General features: G+C 42.4%; 1 protein-coding gene across 3 annotated transcripts in view; it reads right to left on the bottom strand.

Annotated features, from left to right (window-relative positions):
• The window catches only part of pomgnt2 (protein O-linked mannose N-acetylglucosaminyltransferase 2 (beta 1,4-)), an 89,361-nt gene extending 68,178 nt beyond the window's left edge, over nt 1-21,183 (bottom strand). Inside the window, exons 1-2 of one of the 3 annotated variants that reach the window (XM_039736990.1) lie at nt 21,099-21,183; nt 16,937-17,029 (exon numbers count right to left, since the gene is read on the bottom strand). The gene's annotated coding sequence lies outside the window, so the exon portion shown is untranslated. Of the gene's footprint in view, nt 1-16,936; nt 17,030-20,917; nt 21,043-21,098 lie in introns of those variants that run through there. The other 2 variants (XM_039736992.1, XM_039736991.1) reach the window with 2 other exon arrangements.
• Between the last annotated feature and the right edge of the window lie 271 nt (nt 21,184-21,454).

The raw sequence follows: 21,454 nt of genomic DNA, 5'->3' as shown, positions 1-21,454 counted from the left end.
TCTTTGTCTCAGCAGACCAGAGAATTTTGTTTCTCATGGTCTGAGAGTCCTTCAGGTGCCTTTTGGCAAACTCCAGGTGGGCTGCCATGTGCCTTTTACTAAGGAGTGGCTTCCGTCTGGCCACTCTACCATACAGGCCTGATTGGTGGATTGCTGCAGAGATGGTTGTCCTTCTGGAAGGTTCTCCTCTCTCCACAGAGGACCTCTGACAGAGTGACCATCAGGTTCTTGGTCACCTCCCTGACTAAGGCCCTTCTCCCCCAATCGCACAGCTTAGATGGCCGGCCAGCTCTAGGAAGAGTCTTGGTGGTTTTGAACTTCTTCCACTTACGGATGATGGAGGCCACTGTGATCATTGGGACATTCAAAGCAGCAGAGGAGGACTACAGACAATTCCTTTGACTTCATGCTTGGTTTGTGCTCTGACATGAACTGTCAACTGTGGGACCTTCTATAGACAGGTGTGTTCATTTCCCAATCATGTCCAGTCAACTGAATTTACCACAGGTGGACTCCAATTAAGCTGCAGAAACATCTCAAGGATGATCAGGGGAAACAGGATGCACCTGAGCTCAATTCTGAGCTTCATGGCAAAGGCTGTGAATACTTATGTACATGTGCTTTCTCAGTTTATTTTTAATAAATTTGCAAAAATATCAAATAAACTTTTATCATATTGTCATTATGGGGTGTTGTGTGTAGAATTCTGAGGAAAAAAATGAATTTAATCGATTTTGGAATAAGGCTGTAACATAACAAAATGTGGAAAAAGTGATGTGCTGTGAATACTTTCCGGATGCACTGTATATCAGAAACTCTGTTATCCCCACTTTGCATGAAAATATGAGAATTAAAAATTCCTGGCCATCACTATAAAGTGCACTGGGTAAGTAACATATAAAAATCCTAACATGTTTGGGTGGAGTATACCTTTAAGTAATTACTAGCATGCTGAATTACCAAGAACTCAGGACCCAAGTTTGGGTCAAAGGTTTACCTTCCCACAGTACAAAGCAAAGACAGGACAAAAAGTGGCTTAAGGACAACTTTGAGAATGTCCTTCAGCGGCCAAGCAAGAGCCCAGACTTGAAACTAACTGAACATCTTTGAAGAGATCCTAGTGTCGCAGTCCACCGACAGTCACAATCCAACCGGATGGAGCTTAAGAAGATCTGCAGAGAGGAATGGCAGAAAACCCCCAAATCCTGGCGAGTGAAGCTTGTCACATGAGACCCAAGAAGATTCCAGTCTGAAATCGCAGCCATTAAGAATGGAGTTAAGGCTCTAAACCAGGGGTTTGCAGGGGATGCAAGAGGGTATTTAAGGGATGGCGACACAGAGGGAGGCTGCATCGTGGTTCACCAAAATTAAGTAAGGTGTGTTGTCCGACTTTATTGTGGTGCAATCAGTGCTTTGCGGCGTGTCGTCATTTGCAGGTCATGTATTAGTTTGTGCTCCTGGTCTATGATAGGAAAAGAATCAAGCAATGCATGTGCAATTGTCACTTTTGAATGAGTCGCACAAATGCGCGTTCTCACGGGGTCCTTGCTGTGGGTGAAGCGTTCATAAAGGCAAGTAACATTTTTGAAGAGAACAGAGTTTGGACCTTGCAATGATCTGAAGAGAAGGGCGAACTCTAGTATTGATTTCTGTGCAAGCCCTGATCGGGGCACGTTGCCGATTTCGAGGTCTGATTAACGTTTTTGCCAAATGGTGGCTGAATGGCATGCAACACCTGTTGGTTAGACTCGGCCCATGTCTCCTGCTGGTGGTCCTGGGACTAGTGCAGCCATTTGAACTGTGCACGCGTTTGTTTTTGCTTCACGAGGATCTCCATTCCCTCAAACCCTTTGATCGTTGATTGTGTGTCATTTCCTCATGGCGCTTGCTGCTTCAGGGGATACCCCAACTCCCCAAGATCGTCGATCAATGTCTAAGTTTCACATGGGGGACATTTATAAGATTATTGAGATTTACCAAGATAAATTGGTCAATTTAGAAAAAAAAAAAGATTTAAATTTGATGCACAGAAATTTTTTTTTGAGTTCTGCAGTATTGTATACGGTGCAATCTTTGATTCAAAAATAAGAAATTTGACTTCTTCATTTTTAGATTGCAATATGTAGGGGGTGGAAACAGAAATCAAACATTTTTTTTAGGAGTCCGGAACAGAGAAAAGTTTGGGAACTGCTGAATTAGCCTCTTGAGAATTTCTTCTAGGTCAACACTATGAACTGTATAAAGTACAAATGTTCCTTTGGCCAATTAAAGCCAAGCACATCAGAACACTCTAGACGAGAACAGGCCATTCAGCCCAACAAAGCTCGCCAGTCCTGTCCACTTATTTCTTCCAAAAAAACATCAAGTCGAGTTTTGAAAGTCCCTAAATTCTTACTGTCTACCACATTACTTGGTCTCTTATTCCAAGTGTCTATCATTATTTGTGTAAAGAAAAACTTGTTTGTACGAAATTTACCCTTAACAACTCTTGTCCCCGTGTTCTTGATGAACTCATTTTAAAGTCACCTTCTTGATTGACTAATTCCCTTCATAATTTTAAACACTTCAGTCAGGTCTCCTATTAATCTTCTTTTGCTTAAACTGTAAGGGCTCATTTATACTTCACGCTCAGAACGCGTACGCGCCCGCATTATGGCTGCCAGCGCTCCCAGCGTTCATTTCACACGTCCTCTGAGCAGGTCCTCAGAAATTAACGCGACGCGTGCGCGAGTTGCAGTACCAGCAAAAAGTCGGGGGGCGCAGTGTGCTAAAGTGTGCTCTGACGTCACGTTCCATCTACATGTGACAGCAAGCCTCTATGGAGATCCTTCGGGGATCGATGTGCGCACTTTGCTGTTTGATGAATGGCTCAAATACAGTGCTATACATTATGTTGCCGATGTGAAGTTGCAAAAAAAAAAATAGACGGCACAAAAGATGGTATGTGAGACTTTTAAAATGTATCGTGTCATTACAATCGGGAATATGTGACGCTTGAATATAAAAGCACCACGAATGCATCTGTTTGTCGGCATTTTGCTTCAGCAGCGGAAAGCAGCAATAGATCGCCAAGCAGAACAAATTAAATGTATGATATTCCAACTCTGTGCACATTTAGAATCTTTAGATTTATACTTGATATCACTTTTCATGATGAAATGCATTAAAATGTGTATGTTACATTTTACATATAATTTCGTTTAAATAATGAATACTGTTAATAAATACACACATGGGGGAATAATTACACACATGGGGGTGTCACGGTGGCGGAGAGATAGCACTGCTGTCTCGCAGGGAGTTATGTTGCTGGTATTCCACACTGTGCTCCGGTTTCCTTCCAAAGATATGCAGATTTGGGGATTTGGTGCCGCTAAAATGACGCTAGTGTATGTGTGTGCTTGTATTCACCTTGCGACGAGCTGAGGCCTCGTCAAGGGACTGTTTCTCACTTGTGCCCAATGCTTCCTGGAATGGACACATACATCCCTGGATTTAATCAATAAACATCCTTTTCAGAGATATTGCGGTAAGGTGTTATCGGAATTTAATAGGTGTTCTAGGCAATTCACAACACAGAGAAGCCGAACATGTTCTCACCACGATAATATCTCGCACTGCCACCTGGTGGATTCCTCCAGATTTACGTAAAGAACGTGCGCAAGTATAAACACTACAACGCTTGCGTAAAAGGAGCGTCCGCTGCAGCATGCGTCGCGTGAAGTATAAATGAGCCCTAAAGGCTCAGCTCTTTTAATCTTTCCTCATAATTCAACCCCTGTAGGCCTGGAAAAAACCTAGTCGCTCTTCTCTGGACCTTCTCTAGTGCTGCTCTGTCCTTTTTGTAGCCTGGAGACCAAAACTGCACCCAGGACTCCAGATGAGGCCTTACCAGTGTGTTATAAAGCTGAGCAGAACCTCCTGTGACTTGTACGCCACACATCAAGCCGCTATATAACCTGACAGTCTGTTAGCCTTCATAACATTGTCAGGAAGTTGATAGCTTAGAGTCCACTAAGGCTCCTAAATCCAGCTCAAGGGTGGGCTCTTGATTTTCAGACCTCCCATTGTGTATTCAAACCTCTCATTTTTACTTCCTATGTGTAATACTTTACATTTATTTATACAAGCCTGTATGCTATCCAAGTCCTTCTGTGATGATATAATGGATTCCAAATTATCTGCTAATCCACCTATCTTGGTATCATCTGCAAACTTAACCAGCTTGTTACTTATATTCCTATCTAAATACTGTATATATATATGCCAAATACCACTGACTCAACTCATCACAGAATCTCCTGAACCCGGAGAACTTGTGATTTGAAATTTGGAATGTAGGTTACCCTTGGCCCACTAAGAAACGGTTTTAAAAATTTTGTGATCCAAGTGCAAAATTTCTTATAGCTGTTTTAGACCCGTTTCTATGTCTGTCTGTTTTCACGAGAGAACTACTTAATGGATTTAGATCTGTTTTTTACTATAATTTGCTTGAACATTTCGCTGATTTTGCAGCTTTCTCATCGTGCTAAGCATCATATTTCACTTGCTGTACCAATTTATTAGCGCAAATCCGAGAGAGACTCATTGGGCTGCGGGGAGGGGGCGGGGCCCTCTTCACTCACATGTCTGCCTCGGGGTGTAACCTTAACTGTGCTTAGTTAGCGAACGAGAGAACTACTTAATGGACGGACAGACAGACAGACAGACAGACACAGACAGACAGACACAAACACACAGTGGTGTTAAAAACTATTTGCCCCCTTCCTGATTTCTTATTCTTTTGCATGTTTGTCACACAAAATGTTTCTGATCATCAAACACATTTAACCATTAGTCAAATATAACACAAGTAAACACAAAATGCAGTTTTTAAATGATGGTTTTTATTATTTAGGGAGGAAAAAAAAATCCAAACCTACATGGCCCTGTGTGAAAAAGTAATTGCCCCCTTGTTAAAAAATAACCTAACTGTGGTGTATCACACCCGAGTTCAATTTATATATATAAATATATATATAAATTTGCTTCAACATTCCGGTTGATTTTGCGACCTCTCTCATCGTGCTAAGAATCATAGTTCGCTTGCAAGAGCAATATATTTGCACTAATCTGACATTGAGGCTGCTGGCCGAGGGGAGAGGGAAGTGTGACGTCAGGAGTAGAGAGCCAGGCAGGGCCCTCCTCACTGTCCTGTTTCACTAATATGCGGGCTAAGCCACAGGGGATGGCTAGTCATTTATATATATTAAAAATAGCAGCGGCCCCAGCACTGCCCCCTGCTGGTCACCACTCTTAACATCGGCCAATTCTGATGAGGTTCCTCGCACCATCACCCTCTGCTTCATCTGTCTGAGCCAAAAAACATCTAAAAACATCACCCTGAACTGCCACTTCTTTTAGTTTGATGCTGAAAGGTGGAGGTGGGAAAGGCTTTGTGGGCAGGACTACTTAACAGGTTTTATGAAAGTTGGAGATGAACCTGCAGCTCTACACCAACACCACTGCTGCAAATATTTCAATAAAAAAAATAACTAAACCAAGCAAATGCAGAAGAGTGGGGGGCTTTCTTAGTATCCATTATGCTTTGTAATATTCCACCACAAAGTAAACTCTACAGGACGGATGGAATAAACATGGCTGAGGTCACAAAGTACTTAAGCACTGCTCTTTATGGTGTAGTACATAATTTATAAGCCATTTGTGTTAATGTTACGTACCGTTTGTACAAAATAAAAACAATCAGAAAAGGTTCATCTGGCCATATATTAAGTCAGTAAAGATTTTTAAGTCCACGTTAACAACAATGTCAAGTGTTGCCCTTATAATAATTTTTTCCACGTTGGTTGTATATTAGTTACTAAGTTACTGACGTGAAAGTCGTAGACATACTGTACATCACTTGAACTTACAGTTTATATGGTTAGTCAGAAAAAAAATGTAAATTTAACCACATTGCACTTAAGCTAAAAGTTGTGTACACGGACCAGGAGCAGGTGCCGCTGCTAAGCTGTGCTCCACTGGGAAGAAACCTGCTGTGCGGTCAGTTTTCCTTTAACTCTGTAAGAAAGCCTCGGCCTTTTCAAAAGCGGATTCACATTTCAGTAGGTTAGACTTTAAAATGGCGTGCAAAAGTATTCAGGCAAAGCTCTTGATTTACCTGTCGATCTACGTCCCTACCTCCTCATGCAGCTCCACTGCGAGGTTTCTCCTGGCTGCTTTGCCCCACCATGACTCCTAACCAGTTCTGTTCTTTAGTATTTGTCGTCTTCTTAATTTCTCAAATTTGCTTCTCTCTTCACATACAACCCTGGCTCCTTTTGTACGTTGTGGGCACAGGTGCTCTGCCTGACAACCTATGGGATATCACTGGGTAACGGCTGAACTGGTAGACCCCGCATGTAACCAGCAAGCTTCGCAGCAAAGCACTCCCACATACACACACAAGCCTGAGCTCAGCCACACTGATCTCTGCATTATAAAAACAAAATAAAAAATCTTGGAAGGAGACGAGACGCGATTTTCTCGGAGAGACACTTATATGTCCCGCGAGATGAGTCCACGCCTGGACTCAGAAATAAAGGACAAAGAGTAGATGACAAAGTACAACATCGTAAAGAATTCAAAAACGTTGGCACAGTACACATGCAGAGCAGGTTAGAGATAATGGAAGTACAAAAATTCAAAAGTCTCAAAAAAAAGGATAGTAAAGATCACATTAGCGCAAACAAAACGGAAATTATTACTCGGTGAAATAACAGAACAGTGATCGAATATATTGTTCGGATTTAAACTTTTAAAGTCGGAGACTTGTAGTTCTTTTGATTCATGTTGCCAGCGAGAATTAAAAGATTCCAAAAACGTTGGCGTGGTATGAAGTCCCGCGGTACGGAAACTTTTAACATGAGATTCTTTCAAGTCACGCCGTACTTACAACTATTTTCAAATAATACCACGGTCATCTAACCTCAGTCGTGTGAATGCTTTTGTCAGACACGCTTCCTGCGCTCTCAGCTCTTATAAATTTTATCAGGACAATCATTTTAGACGTTGTAGATGACACGTTAACGACGAAGCGAAGAAGAGTGAGCATGGACAAACATTCGAAAAAGTCGTTTTATTTATTAGAGAGATTGAAACGAAATTTACTCACAAGCAGTTATAAGTTGTGTTGTCACGATGCAAGTCCAAACATGGAACCAAAATTCAATGAGATCCTGAAGAAAAGTTAATTCCAAATATTGTTTTTACTAAAGTTTTAAATTAAAAGTGAAAATAATGCATATGTAACAATTCCCATGAAAGTAACAATCTCTTTAAATTGTATATCCAGTAAACCAAACCCGGGGGTGGGCGAGCAGGGGCAGAGCCCCCTAGTTTTAAAATCTAAAATTCCTGTGTTGACTCGGACCCCTCACTCACTTCATCACACTATTCTGCTTGTCATTTCTCGGGCAGTTTGGTTGCTCACCCTTTTTTGCCCATGAACAAAGTTTTCAATGCTTACTCAGATGCAGTATGTCACAGTATGTACAGGTAGCCATATTCCTGCTACAATCAATGCTTCCTCATGAATCAATACCTTCATTAATCAAGGTAAAGCAAAACATATTATATCAGCTGGCTTTGAGCAATATAACAATTTAAGAGTTGACTAATAAAGGCTCTAGCATTGTGCTTGCCGGCTCAAGGCCACCCGTCCAGCAGCTCAGCCCTTACCAGTGAAGTTACGTGCTGATGCCTGTGATTTTAGTTTTAAGGGATGCTGGTGCAACAAGCAGTTAATAATTGAACTGTCCAGTTTGGATATGTGGGTCGTTCTTGTTGCAACTTAATGATGATGAGGACTGATCAATTAAACGGCCACCAGTTTTGGTTAGCTCAAAATTAGGAATGCAACGAATGTAAAACATGATCTGGTGATGGTCACCTCTGGGCCAGGCAGAAAGTAGAACCTTTGAGTCCTAATGATTGTTATGAAAAGATTAAGGATTATTAGGTGAAAAATCTAAAAAAGGTGAGGTAATTGTTATAAAAACAGGTACAGCATGAGGTCACTGTTATGGCATAACATATGAAATGATTGATCAGAAAATGTACAAAACAAGGACATTATTGTGATTAGAATTGAAATAAATGTGACCCGCGCCCCACCCACTGGGCCCATTTCATGAACTGAGACGGCTTTATGTGCTCTGCAATGAAGTCTAAATTCTGACCGCCTTTCTGAAGACTTCTCCACAACACTACTAAATGACAAAATCATTACGCAGGTCATTATGCACCATTGCGAGATTTCGTTGGGCAGAGAGTGAAAGGAGCTGAAATTCACCGACGGATGTTAGCTTGTGCAGATTTTTGGGTACCCATTAGGTGCACACTTTACGGTACCCAGAGTCGTCACACACTATGGCACATGCAGATCCGCAGCAGATATCCAAATATGCAGCAACCACAGACAACGTAACCCATTACTCTTCAATGATGGAGGCGTTTGTCACACTGATGTGGACTTGTGTGTGAGATGCTGAAGAATGATCAGGTTGAGCTTCCCGTTTTAAACTTTTCTACCCATTCATAAACTTTTCATCGAGTCCTGCCATTTTCACTCTCGTACTGAAATAACATCCTTTGGTGCATTTCGACAGATTACACTCCCTCTGCCCAAAGAAACGTCACTACGGTGTGTTGTTCAACAATAGTGGAATCCCGCAGTGATTCATTTGACGTTGGCTTCAAGTAAACTAATGGCAGAGCCTTCACAAACATGTTGTACTGCATCAGACTCTATTTAAATTTCATACTTGGCTTGTCATTTCTGTTTCTCTTTTCAAATTGCCTTTACTTTTTGATTTACTCTCGTATTAACTCATTAGTGAAATTGACCACTTTAGTGCTTTTTCTTACTGTTATCCATACTTTGTTCCTTTGTCATTCCATTTCATCGCGCACAACTTTTTCATGGATTGGAATGTTCCAATTCCAATGAATACCAACGGCTGGTCTAGATTTCACATGCTCAGCTGCATTGGAAACATATTTAATGAGAAAAACGTTGACATGTTGAGCACTTGTGTCTACCACTCTATAGAGCGAGTCTGTCAACGAATCCATAACCCGACTTTCAATGAAGCAGATTCAGAAAGTGGGTGGGTGGATGGATTTCTCATTCAAATGCTCTACACAATGATGTCTCACTAACCGATCTTAAGCAGGCACTTTGGCAATTTCTTTGTGTATTTAAGGTTTTAAGCTTCCGCCAAAAGTGCTTGCTGTGGTTTAGACAATTCTACATTTTCAGAATTGGGTCACATACTTAAGGTAGACTGTAGTCATATTTACTCACCTTCTTCCAAGAATTGTAGGACCTCTTAAAAGCTGGACTTCAGTGTGTATTATTGTTGTAATGAACCCCCTACACTTTACACCATTACCTACTTTCATACCCACTCTTGGTGTACATATTCTTTCATAAACTCAAAACTACCTCTCAGGAAGCCAATGTCAAGACCCTTCTTACACACTTTATATCCATATTGTGTTGTTTTCTGTGGTTAAATTCCATCCATCCATTATCCAATCTGCTTTATCCTAACTACAGGGTCACTGGGGTCTGCTGGAGCCATTCCCAGCCAGCACAGGGTGCAAGGCAGGAAACAAAACCCGGGCAGGGTACCAGCCCACCGCAGGGAGCAAACACACACACCCACCAAGCACACACTAGGGACAATTTAGGATCACCGATGCACCTAACCTGCATGTCTTTGGACTGTGGGAGGAAACCGGAGTACCCGGAGGAAACCCACGCAGACACGGGGAGAACCCGGGAAGCGAACCCGGGCCTCCTAACTGCGAGGCAGCAGCACTGCCACGGTGCCACCCTGTGGTTAAATTAGTCCTTCAAATTGAAATGCCTTCAACAACCCTTTCGGAAGACTATTTCTGTTCTTCCAACTGTTAAGATTTTCTATTTACATTTCAAAATTTAGGAAGTACATTAATAATATATGTGACCACGGGGCACAGCAACTGGAGATCATAACATCTTTCTTAAATGTTTCAGGAAAGAAAAAAACTGAATGTTTAGCGGATTACATTAGGATTATGGATCTTTTCGTCCAGAAAGCGTTATGCTAAAGTTGAATATTATTTATTTAACCACCTTTCACAGGTGCTGCCATTTTGTGGAGAGGTTATTGCTCACGTTGCTACGGAAACAACCTGCTAAGTAAAGGCAGTGACATCACAAGGTCACGAAGAGCACTTCCTATCTATCCCAGCTGTCAGAAAACACAAGAGAACAACATGTGTTTACTTACTGTAGCTAGTACTCACAGTAAATGTCTTCTGATCTATGGATTTTCAGCTACAATTTACAGTTTTTGATTTTTGACCGAGGCGGCACGGTGGCGCAGTGGTAGCGCTGCTGCCTTGCAGTTAGGAGACCTGGGTTCGCTTCCCGGGTCCTCCCAGCGTGGAGTTTGCATGTTCTCCCCGTGGGTTTCCTCCCACAGTCCAAAGACATGCAGGTTAGGTGGATTGGCAATTCGAAATTGGCCCTAGTGTGTGCTTGGTGTGTGGGTGTGTTTGTGTGTGTGTCCTGCGGTGGGTTGGCACCACACCCTGGATTGGTTCCTGCCTTGTGCCGTGTGTTGGCTGGGATTGGCTCCAGCAGACCCCCCGTGACCCAGTGTTTGGATTCAGCGGGTTGGAAAATGGATGGATGGATTTTTATTCTTTCTAGTATCTTTACAGGCCCTTCTAGAATCATCCCACACAGTACACCACAACAATAAGAATAAAAGTCTTCCCCCTGTTCTGTCCAACTCCTCTTCCTCCAAGCAAGTGCTGTCCTCCGTCTCCCAATTCCGACTCACCAAGGTGAGGAGAAGCAACTCCTTTAATTGATCTGGGACCAGGGAGTACTTCTGGTGTTAGGAAATTGTCAGTTGGAAGCACGTCTGGGTCATGCTCAAGTCCCACAATGTAAGATTCGCATGCCACAACAGTCCGTTTAAACTCATAACCCATTGGCACTTCACAAATTAGTTACCATCTAATTACAGTTATTTACTGTATGGAACCTGTTATGGATCTAAATAAATAAAAAGGTTCTTTCTGGAAGCTTCATGTGAAGGAGTCTTTGAAGAACTAAAGACATTTTTGCTGTGGCATCGCTTTGGTAGTTCAGTACTCTACAGATATCAAGAAACCTCCTAGCTACATTCTTGAGTGCCTTCCAAGTGATTTCCTCAGGCCTCACTAGCTTTATTTATTGTCTTTTCTTTCAATTAACCTGCCATGAATAATTCATGAGAGATATGCACAAACGACTTTTGTTGTATTGAACACAAAACCCTGGACGGGGTGCCGGTCCATTAATGGACACAATCGGGGGTTCCAAATCCACATCAGAGTTGGTTTTGGAATGGCTAAATCAGGCTAACATTAAAATGGCCTTCCCAAAGTCCTGGCCTCAACCCTATTGAAAACATGAGGACTGTGCTTAGAAGTCCGTTCAGGAAACCATCAAACTGGGCTGAACTGAACAGCGGACAAATATTCAACCAGACTTCTGCCAGAGCCCGTTTCATGGCTACCAGAAGCGTCTGATTGAGGTGAAATGGGCTGAGGGACATTTAACCAAAATGTTAATTGTGGTTTACAGTTTGGACCCTGTGATGGTTTCAAAAAACCCACAATAAATTAAAATCTCGTCTAAATTTCTGATTGCGTTTTTTTTGCAATACAAAGCTCAACGCTGCCCTGACATACCGTGCCTTCCATAATGTTTGGAACAAAGACACATTTCTCCTTGATTTCCCCCTCTGATTCATAGTTTACAAAATTACAAATCAAACATTTCAGATGTGATTAAAAGTGCACACTGCAGACTTTCATTTAAGGGAATTTTTATATATTTCGGTCACACAACACTTTTTCTACATGGCCCCCCGATTTCATGGCACTATAATGTTTGAGACAGTTGGCATCTCAGGCGTTTGTGATTCCTCTGGCGGGTTTCATTTGCTTACTTAGTGTAGCCATATAATCCCTAGGCCTGTTTCTACCTGAAGACTACCTTTGGAGCTGTTTGGAGGAGAGAACTCCGATGAGCATGGACACACCATTGTGGACAGTCGACCAGCATCTCTGCCGCACCGTCAACACCTTTTGAAGTCCGTGACTTAATAAATGCAGGCGATTCTCAGGCCCAATAAAGTCAATTTTCTCTTAACACTAGAATTACCAGAGCCTACGAAAAAACTTGTAGATCCGTCCCACCTTAAATCACTTAGCACTTCTCCGTCAGCGTCTTTTGTTCTGTAAATGTGTGGATAAGAAGCAAGCAGCCTGCTATCACATGTGCACAGTTTTCTCACTTCAAGTCTGTTTACCTGCGTGTCAGTTGCTTAGAGTTGTATAGAGTGAGAAGTCAAGAAAAATCACACCTTTTATAAATACTATATCGTTATTTGGAACACATGCATTTCATGTGTGCTCCGTGTCTACAACGATCTATGTAAACACATCGTTAAAACAGAAACGTTTTTCATGTTTTAGTAATAATTGACAAAATGTAGACATGAAGTGCATAATGTGTGAAGCCTGAATTCCAAATATCAAAGAAACACTTTCACAAAAGGTACAAATATAACAGAACAAATGCGCTTTTATTCAAAAATATAACTGCAGAAAAAGAACCGGTGTTAGGATGCGACATTGACACGCATTTGCTACGACTGCTTCGGTGGCGCAACGGTATCAACTGTTGACTGGTAATCAAAGCTTCACGGGTTCGATCCCGGACGAGTCCGTTTTGAGAAATGAGCTGCTCGTATTCTTACTATTTTAGAATAAAAACATACATTTGATTCCAGTCTGTAACAGCCGGGGTAATTTATGATACTTGTAAAGGTTAGCTTTGTTTTTTATTTTTTTAATTCATGAGTTTTTTAATGAGTTTCCTCCGCTGGGCTTTCCCTTAAAGATAGGGTGAGAAGCGCAGTCATCCGGGAGGAGCTTAGAGTAAAGCCGCTGCTCCTCCGCATTGAGAGGAGTCAGATGAGGTGGCTCGGGCACGTCTAACCGGAAAGAAAACCCGGGGAAGACCCAGGACACGCTGGATGGACTATGCCTCTCGGCTGGCTTGGGAACGCCTCGGGATTCCCCCGGAAGAGCTAGTAGAAGTGGTAGAAGCTAGGAGAGGGAAGTCTGGGACTCTCTGCTCAAGCTGCTGCCCCCGTAACCCGATCTCGGATAAGCGGAAGAGGATGGATGGATGGATGGATACCGTTACTGTGTTTTCATGTTGGACTTTTGTATGTATAATTTTCCTAATTCTGCGCTAACCATCCTAATCAACACAGACCTCATGTTTTTTGTTTGATACATGGATTCTCCATATGGTCTAATATAATAATACACACCCAATCCCTTTCCATCACAATGGCCTTTTCTTATTTGCTTTCCCCGATTTCTCTTCCTTGTTGAGTGTGTGGTATAGCGGGTCCACGGCTTCTGAAAAAAGTCAGGTTTTTTAAATCCGTATAGCCGTGTCGTTCTCTGTGGGCGCGATTGCACAACCGCGGGGAGTTAATGGGGTGATTGGAGAGAGTCGCACCTGCACGTGAGGGTGTGGTCACTCTTGTTTGCCTCATTGGCTTCCTGCGGTATGTAATTAAGACGCTGTGCCCACGGAGGGAGGGAGAGAGGAAAAATCAGGAATCGTGGAAAAAAAGAGAAAAATCGGAGAACGATGTGAGAAGGAGGTTAAAGTACGGCAATGGCAGTCTAGGCTGGATGATCTGGCCACCTTAAGAGAGAGCGACAGAACGAGCGGGGCCCCGCGAAGGAGCGTTAGATGGAGGCGCTCTAGGGGGCTAGTTCGCCCCACTGACAACTAGCGAGTGGGGTGAGCAGGAGAGGTGTCATCCCGCGGGATCTGAGGAGCGACTACAGGTGCGCGAAAGATCACGGGAGGAGAGTCAGCCTCGTCGGTCTGGCAGTGACGTCCGTTTGGAGGCCAAGACGGAGGTTGACAGAAGGAGCTCGTGACTGTTGGGTCTCCGCGGCTGCAAGTAATGGTGAGCCGGGGAGAGTGATGGAGGTGGGCCAGAGAACAAGAAGGGTGTGAGAGACTGCGTTTTTAACTTCTACATTTTTACCTCAGATTTTAAAGGATTTATTTATTGTCGATGGTTTTAACCCCACTGGACACTTGATTTTTATGGATTTATTTATTGAACTTTGACGCTGCACTTTTGCACTTTTTGTTTTTGAATAAAGCACTTTATGAAATATCCCCTGGCCTTGAGAGATTTGTCCCTATGTGTCAGCTCATCTCGGTGACATTATCGACGGTGTTGGGTTCAAGGGCTCCTGAACAACAATAGGGGCATGGAGTCGAACTCGCATCGTCACAGAGTGGACTACTGTTATAATCAAAAGTGTATTGCTGGGAAAATGTGGCAGTGGTCTCTACTGCATTGGCCTGGTTTAGCGACACTAGCTTAGTCGTGTTGGGGCTTTGGCATCCCAACGTGCTTGTCGTTTCATCATTTTTTTTTTCCACTCACCCATTGCCCACCACGCAACAGCTGCAAGAAAGTCACTTCCACACTGCTGTTGTTTTCTGGGTGTACATATTGCCACTCTGCTCTCTTTTTGCACCGAAGAAGAGCAGCAAGCACTGATCTGCTTCTTATGGGCAGAAGGTGTACATGAGGCAAAAAAATAAGGATGTTTGGTTTTCGTTTTGCAATTTATATATGTTTCATGGATAAGATGAGAGGTTGCAGTCCTTTCATGTTTTTCATTTTTTCACTGTAAATATTTGCACCTGCAGCGGAGTATTAAGGGTGTTCTAATATGTTCATTTTACACTTAATGAACCTTCATTTTTGACTCATTTATCTATTATTGTCTGTCGACTGGGGAGTTCGAGTGGAGGTTAGTCAAGAAACCAAAAGGGTCGAGTACGGTTTGGCGTGGTTGAGTCCGGACTTCGCTCCAGCACAGCCGCAGTGTGTAACTTGCTGCCATGCAAGTGTGTGGGCAGTTAATACAAGCACACTACAGGGATACTCTGATCGACACACAGTCAGACGCAAGAATCAGGGCTGTGTCCCGATACCAAAATTTCAAATTTCAGTACGATATTAAGAATACAATTTTCGATACCTAGCACAGTATATTATATAACGCAAGTCAATAAAAAATTGAAAAAAACTTTTTGCATGCACTAACTCCTAACATTATTGGAAACAAACAGTACAAATTGTAGTCATTAAAGCATAGAAGTAAATAACCGCAGTAGTAGTCAACAGTCTTGGCATTAATCATAACGTGCATTATGACCCATCCCAATAACTCCAGTTCCCATTCACCCGCAGTCATAATTTTATAAAAGTAGATGCAAATTTTTAGCTGCTTTCACCAACAATATGAGGAAACTGCAACAAAACAGGGCAGTCATCAAAGTTAAATAAATCAATCAATCACAAGCATGGCTGTGCCGAGCAGCGCTTATTGTGACACAGCTCAAAGGAAAATACACCAGACTGCTGCCATCACGCAGACCCCCTCCACGCCGCGGTCTCCAAAGCCAGTCAAATGTAATCGAATTTCACTTTAGTCGCCTTTCCACAATTCAGTTCCTACAGTAATACAGAGAGTATGTGAACACACGGAGGAGTAGCATCGCGGTTTGTGCAATGGAGCGCTGAAAAGTTACAGCGTCTTAGAGTACGTAATAAATGTGATGAATTTTAAAAATCACACGAAATGCAACTGAAGAAAGTAATGTGCTACAGCAGCACACTTCGCAGTGAGAGTTTAAAAATCAAGGGAATGAGAAACCCTTTTAGCACTAAAGAGTGTTGCGCCTGAATGAACAGTGCAGAATAAAAGTGGTCTGCAAGTAAAACCCTTTGAGGGCTGAATATTCAAAAAAAAAACAAAAACACGGTTTTCTGAAAAGCACAAAAAGTATTGGTTTCACACAGAAATCAACACAAATGACCTGTGTGCTTTGGCTGCCAATTTGCCAGGAATACGTGGCAGGCTGGCTGCCAAGCCGTCTTCACATGGCAAGGGGCAGTCACAGTCGCAGTGCATCACAATCTGGCATTATCCTCTTGTCATTGTAAGTGGCGGTACTCCCAGGCAAATGTTGCCATAAGCAGCACAAACTGGGACCCCCACATTAATTTTCCAATCACTTGTATCAAAATCGGAGACTGATAAGTCGTAGTCCAATTCAGCCATCATTTGCAAAACGTCACCTACAGAGTATTCCACTTTGATCTCTGGCCAGGTGTCCATGCTACTTTGGCTGTTTGCTCCTCGCTACTCACGCGTGCGCAGTGAATCTCGGTCAAACCAATGAAGCCGACTTTCCTCCTAGCAAAGAGAGTCCAACTAAAATATAACAGTGGGTTTTGTCACCGTTTACTGTTGATTACCACCATCAACCACTTCTTTTAACCAAAGTCGACATCTGCCCTGAAAGAGCCGATTGCAGACCCGTCTTAATGCGTTAAACATAAACAGACTATAAAAACAAAACATATTTTTAACATGTAAAAAACAACCAACATTGCATCCCTATTTCAGACCCAACAGTTTTCAGGTATGTACTGATGAATGTTTCAATAATTCAGAAATAATAAAAAAAAAAAAAAACATGGAGGTCGAGCCGTAAAATAGCAGTGGCCAATGAGGCTCAACAGTCAAAAGAAAGAAAAAAAAAAATGAACAAAGCACAGCCTGTAGAATCGATACCATGAAAAATGAGTTCTGAAACAATTTTTAAAATGTTACAACAGACACTTACCGAAATGTATACTTTTGACAACCCTAGTAGGAACAGAAGATATTTATTTATTTATTTTAATTGGCAGAATTTTCAAATGCTGACAGAAAGTGAACTTACCAGAACCAGCCAGTGCCAATTCAAGATGGGATTGACTCGTTGTCCACCAACAAAAAGTCATCGAAGAAAGGTTGATCATCAAAACAGGACCATCTAATTAAAAAATAAATAAATAAAAGCACATCTGAGTATATACTGTACATGTATTATATATATACATACACATATAAACTGCTCAAAAAAATTAAAGGAACACTTTGAAAACACATCAGATCTCAATGGGAAAAAGAAATCCTCCTGGATATCTATACTGATATAGACTGGGTAATGTGTTAGGAACGAAAGGATGCCACATTTGATGGAAATGAAAATGATCAACCTACAGAGCCCTGAATTCAAAGACGCCCCAAAAATCAGAGTGAAAAAATGATGTGGCAGGCAAGTCCATTTTGCCAAAATTTAATTGCAGCAACTCCAAATTGTACGCAGCACTTTGTATGGCCCCTGTGTTCTTGTATACATGCCTGACAACATCGGTGCATGCTTCTAATGAGATGACAGATGGTGTTGTGGGGGATCTCCTCCCAGATCTGGACCAGGGCATCACTGAGCTCCTGGACAGTCTGAGGTGCAACCTGGTGGCATTGGATGGACCAAAACATAATGTCCCAGAGGTGTTCTATTGGATTTAGGTCAGGAAAGTGTGGTGGCCAGTCAATGGTATCAATTCCTTCATCCTCCACGAACTGCCTGCATACTCTCACCACATGAGGCCAGGAATTGTCGTGCACCAGGAGCCACTGTACCAGCATAGGGTCTGACAATGGGTCCAAGGATTTCATCCTGATACCTAATGGCAGCCAAGGTGCCTTTGTCAAGCCTGTAACGGTCTGTGTGACCCTCCATGGATATGCCTTCCCAGACAATCATTAACCCACCACCAAACTGCTCATGCTGAATGATGTTACAGGCAGCATAATGTTCTCCATGGCTTCTCCAGACCCTTTTCACTTCTGTCACGTGCTCAGGGTGAACCTGCTCTCATCTGTAAAAAGCACAGGGCACCAGTGGTGCATCTGCCAATTCTGGTATTCTATGGCGAATGCCAATCGAGCTGCATGCTGCTGGGCAGTGAGCTCAGGGCCCATTAGAGGACATGGGGCCCTTGGGTCACCCTCATGAAGTCTTTCTGGTTGTTTGGTCAGAGACATTCACACCAGTGGCCTGCTGGAGGTCATTTTGTAGGGCTCTGGCAGTGCTCATCCTGTTCCTCCTTGCCCAAAGGAGCAGATACTGGTCCTGCTGATGGGTTATGGACCTTCTATGGCCCTCTGCAGCTCTCCTAGAGTAACTGCTTGTCTCCTAGAATCTCCTCCATGCCCTTGAGACTGTGCAGGGAGACACAGAAAACCTTCTGGCAATGACACGTATTGATGTGCCATCCTGGAGAAGTTGGACTACCTGTGCAACCTCTGTAGGGTCCAGGTATCGCCTCATGCGACCAGTAGTGACACTGACTGTAGCCAAATGTGAAACTAGTGAAGAAACAGTCAGAAAAGATGAGGAGGGAAAAATGTCAGTGGCCTCCACCTGTTAAACCATTCCTGTTTTGGGGGTCATCTCATTGTTGCCCCTCTAGTGCATCTGTTGTTAATTTCATTAACACCACAGCAGCTGAAACTGATTAACAACCCCCTCTGCTACTTAACTGACCAGATTAATATCCCATAAGTTTCATTGACTTGATGCTATACTCTGATTAAAAAGTGTTCCTTTAATTCTTTTGAGCAGTATATATACACAAATGTCATATATCCATATTTACAGTTTTAAAATATGCAAAACACAGAGTTTATTCTTGTATTAAGTGCACTAAGTGTACTGTGCCATTTTGACATAACTTTGAGGTAATAAACTTAATAAGGCTATTGTAAGAATCACAACCTACAAGTCCACACGAACAACTGTAAACCTACTTTTGCACACACCTCTATACCCACTCACACATCTCTATCCACATCTCTCAAGGACAGCTAACAGGAAAATTTCAAAATATTTGTTAGCTCTTGCCCTATGTGTCCCTTCAGCATGTATTCTGTATTTGTGTGTGTTTGAACGATCCTTCTCCGGTGCACTGTCTCTCACGCGTTTTCAACCATAAAGAACCAAAAAGAAACTGACCAATCACACTGCTCTGAGGAACTAGAGTTCTATTTAAATAAATAAATATTAAATAAAAAAAAAAGAAAATCTGGGGGTGAGACTTTTTCCAAGGGAACAAAACGTGATCTTTTGAAGAGAAACAGAGAGAGACATTAACGTCCCAAGTCACATCAAACTTACAACCTTTACAAGCAAGTACCATGATACACATGCATCTATCTATGCAGTGCAGGTTAGAGATAATGGAAGTAGGAAAACTCGAATGTGTCAAAAAAAATTAGAGTAAAGATCACATTAGCTCAAAAAAAACAGAACATATTACTCGGTGAAATAACAAAACAGAGAAATGAGATCGAATAGTGTTTGAGAATGTCTGGGGGAGAACAGAGACAAGGCAGTGAGACAAAAGGACAGCTTCTGTACAGGCTTTTAAATGTTCAAAGTGCCGCACAAAATGCAAATCACAAGGCACGGCAGCAGAAGCAAGCCAGCAGCTGATCGAGCAAAGAGGAGGTAAAAAAAACAACTGTATTTGTTTCCCATTGTATCACCGTTTAAGAGGGGTTTCGTAGGAGCGGCCGTTTCTCCTTCAGGTTCGTTCAGCTCCCCTCTTCACAACAGCACATAGCACTGGAGGGGGCGAAGCCCACTAGTATGTGTATGTGTGTATATATAATTTACAATAAAACACACCTGATGAAGTCTACAGAGCAAAAACATGGTCTTGTAAACTTTTTGCCTATATAGAAATAGATAGAGAGAGAGAGACAGATAGATGTCAAGGCTTTGGACTGTAAACCCAGAGTTTGTGGGTTCCGATCCTTCTGCTGACACTGCGTGACCCTGTGCTCCAAATGAAAAATATACACACACACGTATTGTATACACATTACATAAAATGCAGTCTAAAGAATCCATGTAAATATTTTTGGAATACCAAAATAAGTACAACAGTTTACTGTATTTGAGGGAAAACTCGATATAGCACAATGCTCACAGCACAACCTTACAAAACATTTTAGAATTATTACAATAGCCCCTTTGAAATGAACAAAGCCAATACTTACAATTGTGCATTGCTCTATATAAGGTGTCAAGCTGAAAATCTCGTTTTTTATTTGTAACTCAGGAGGGACAGGAGTGCATGATTTCACAAGACAAAAAACAAACATTATAAACACACACACACACACAGGCGTTTTAATGTTCAGAGGCACTGAGAGAGAGGATTAGGAGATGTCCTGACGAAGGGGGAACACACAGCGAAGTATAAATCAAATGTCACTGGCTGTCTAGTTAGATAAAGATATGCACACTGCCTCGTTTAACCCTTTCAGTGTCTGAGCGCAAATGTCCATTTGCTGATAAGGATTATATTAATCTCTCTGCTTCTTTCAGATAAGCATTAAGGAGAAAAGGCAATGCAAATTATTTTGAAACAGACGACATCCATCCAGATAACCAAACTGCAAAACAATATAATAGAAGCAACAACCATGCTGCAAGAATTCATGCTGGGCGCTATATAACCAAATTACTGTACGAGTCCGTTCCCCGTTCCCCAAGCCCCCGAATCCAAAAAGCAAAACATGGAGGGCTAGAATATTGATCCCAAAACTGGACAGCACTCCTATTCCTAGGCATAATCGTATTATAGCAATCCACGTACCCACTTTAGGGAAAAAGCGGATTAAGGTGAAGTACAAATGGAGAAAACAAGCATAAAACTTGAGGTGGAGAAGTGCCTGGTTATGGGTAGCAATATAAACCTGTCATCGAATCTTCCTCCGCCTCAGCCCTGCGGTCGCTAGTGGGTCGCAGTGGAACTCAGAACATCCTGGCACCATACACAGAACACCGCTACGCCGGTTGCCTTACCCAATATTAGGGGACACGGGGAGACACGCTTCTTTATGTGCGATATCGCAACTTGTAAGAGAGCAGCAATGCCTCGCAGTCTGCCAGCACCAAACACAGTCCTCCTCCACAACACCAACAAAATAAATGTTCATTGTCTTTAGCGAAATCGAAGCAGCAAATGATATTAATATCTACTCACATTTACGTACAGCTCACACTTGTCCTTTACACTGCAGCATTCGACTCCAAACGAGCAGCAGCTGTCCGCGTAACCCCGCCCACTCCTCCGGACGTACGCCTGTAAATCGCGCGAGAACTCCATCCTCTCAAATTAGCATCTAGATGATCGCAGCACGCAAGCGCGGGCTATTCGAGAAAAGCGTGTGAGTAGAGAAGGGAAGCTGCGTTCAGTTGTGAGCAGCAAACAAGAAGTGCAGTGGTATTTTACGAAAGTGCGACAAAAGGTATCGATTTAATTTTGATCAAGATGTATTGGAAAAGACAAGAATGTCGTGAAATGAGACTTTTAGTTTGGGTATGTAGTTGGGTGAGTTA

This window comes from Polypterus senegalus, chromosome 15 (assembly GCF_016835505.1).
Source record: "Polypterus senegalus isolate Bchr_013 chromosome 15, ASM1683550v1, whole genome shotgun sequence".
Lineage (NCBI taxonomy): Eukaryota > Metazoa > Chordata > Cladistia > Polypteriformes > Polypteridae > Polypterus > Polypterus senegalus.
This window is presented reverse-complemented; position numbering and strand designations above follow the sequence as displayed.